Source organism: Antedon mediterranea, chromosome 6 (assembly GCF_964355755.1).
Source record: "Antedon mediterranea chromosome 6, ecAntMedi1.1, whole genome shotgun sequence".
In the NCBI taxonomy this organism is placed as follows: Eukaryota; Metazoa; Echinodermata; class Crinoidea; order Comatulida; family Antedonidae; genus Antedon; species Antedon mediterranea.
In genome coordinates, this window is record NC_092675.1 from 29,085,405 (window position 1) to 29,087,970 (window position 2,566).

The following is a 2,566-nucleotide window of genomic DNA, read 5'->3' on the forward strand; positions in this document are numbered from 1 at the left end:
AAGGACGTGTTAAACGCAGCGTAAGTGATTTGACCACCAATCACAAGTGATGGATTATTCGAACAGTTACTTTTCATTGGACAACTCGCTTGCGTTGCGTCTACGTTCTTGCGTTGTGTCTTAAGCTTGGTTCCCACTAGAACGTAACGCAAGGACGTAAACGCAACGCAAGCGTTTTAACCAATGACAAGCGAAGTTATAGACAGTTAGCAATCACAAGCGAATAAGCCATCACTTGTGATTGGTCAATTCACTTGCGTTGCGTTACGTCCTTGTGTTGCGTCGCTAGTGGGAACCACGCTTTTGTGGTAGTAGGATGGGAACCAAGCTTTAAGGTCTCCTTTTTGTACGCAGGGTCACAAGTTCTCGAAGGTTTTCTTTTTCATATTGTGTATCGGATCTTCGGTCTCTCCCCATCTGCAGACATTACCAATAAGAGGGAGAGATCTGGTAACTTTTATTTCTAAAAAGGTTGCCGTGCCCAGCGCATACCACCGGATAGCAGACTCATTTGTTACAGATGCATATGCACCTAAACTCATGATCTTCTTTAAATCCTCTAACAGGTTGATCAGAACTCGTGGTACCTATTCGCACTCCTGGATCATGACATGAGATTTCTGACACAGATTATCGTAACCGCTATAAATTATGGACAAATTACCGGTGTTGTGTTCCGCTGATGACAATGATCACTATATAACAATTACTTTAATATGATGAGTGATAACGCTGATTGATGACGAAGAGGCCCCTAGCAGCTGCAGACATTGTGGTTTCCCCTAAAGGAAGGGGACGATTTCAAGTTCCTAATTATGGATCCGCCTTTTGATTCCAGAATATTGATTGAATAATCCCAGTCGACCCTTCTCATTATATTTATACGGTGCCACAACCATTGACTATAATATCATTATCTTTTTTAAGGCTCAATAGTCATAGTACAGTATTAGTATAGGCCTATATGGCATAAAAGCTGAATGCATCATGGAATGGTAGATTCTCTAAACAAAATAATAATAATTGATAAAATTATAAAATAAATCATCGTTTCCAATCATTGTAATAATATTGAGTTGGGAAACTAGTCGATAAGCCCCCGTTCACATTAGTGGAAATTTGTAGGCTTACTTTAAACGTTAATATTATTATTTACAGGAGGCACGTGCGCGCCGCCTCAGGTCATGTGGTGGGCGTGGTTAAAAAAATTGGCCCCTCCTTATAGCACACTTAATAGTGCATGTTTTTAGTCGCGACTCTACAGCTCACTATGTCGGTCGGTTGGTCGGTAAACACTAACTTAAGCACGCGACTGCAGCCATGTATATGGCCTTGTTATTGTTGAAATAACATATTATTATTCATTAATAATTATGCGGATAAATATAAAATTCATAGGTAGACTCTATCATAGTCTTCTGTTATATATTTAATTATTTACATTTATTTATGAAATGTAACTTGCATCCGGGCTTGCATCCTATAGCCAATTAAACAAATCATTGGTATCTTCTGGTCGTAACCGGTTTCTAAAAATACTTGTTAGAATGACTTCTAGTTTAGGACCTATTGAACGTGGTCCCGTGCCCTTACTTCCTCAATTGGGCTTTTAAAAAAGAATTACTATTTATAAAAAGGATGCCAATAAACTAGATTTCCAGGTGAACAGCCGCAAACTGGAAGTGTTGTATTCTGTTACATTGTTCAATACAATATAAGCTTATTGGTGGTAGGCCTAATATTGTTATTTTCCCGCGCTCTTCGTGTAGGGCTTTGTTTTTAATATTTGGCCTCCTATTCGGGTAATTCCAAAATTATAGGCTAACTTGCATGTAAGAATGAGGCTTATGAATGAGTACGCACGCCATCTTACTTTTATTTTACGTTATTAACTATTATCCTTTAGTTGTTAGTTTCCGAACATAATTTAGATTAACTTGTTCAGCCTGCGTTTTTATTAGGATAGGATTAGCATGCGATACACAATTCAAACTTCAAGCAAGCAGCTTAAAAACCTGCAATACATTGCACACAAAACGTACAAATCAACTTTAAAAAATAGTCACGTAAAGGTAATTTATCATTATAAAACATAATATAGTAAAATCGGAACTGCGTGTGTTGCTGCGGCCTTGATCCACATCTTTGCCGCTCTTACTTTAGGCCTCGTGATTCTAACGTTTCTAAGTTAAGGTCAACGTCCGCTGTCATTCTATAAGAACGTTCTAGGCACTGTTCATAAACACTTAATTAATATTGAAAATTATCAAATTCAATACTTTACGTAATTGTTGAATGTACCAATTATTTGTTTTATACAATTTACATGAAATAAATAATAGTTGTGGTTCATGATTGAGATGTTATTTGCTGTTTTATTTTCAAAACATTGTGATCAGCTTATAAATTCTTGTTACTGACTCAACGTAGGGTCTTCGTGTTGTACGTCAATCACTTATGCAAATATCAACCCTCCCACTTTTTTCATTGGCTGGCGATTACGCATCGGCTCATTTTTATGCTAATAGGATAGGGGATCTCTGAAACGTAAGCAAAACAAAGCGTT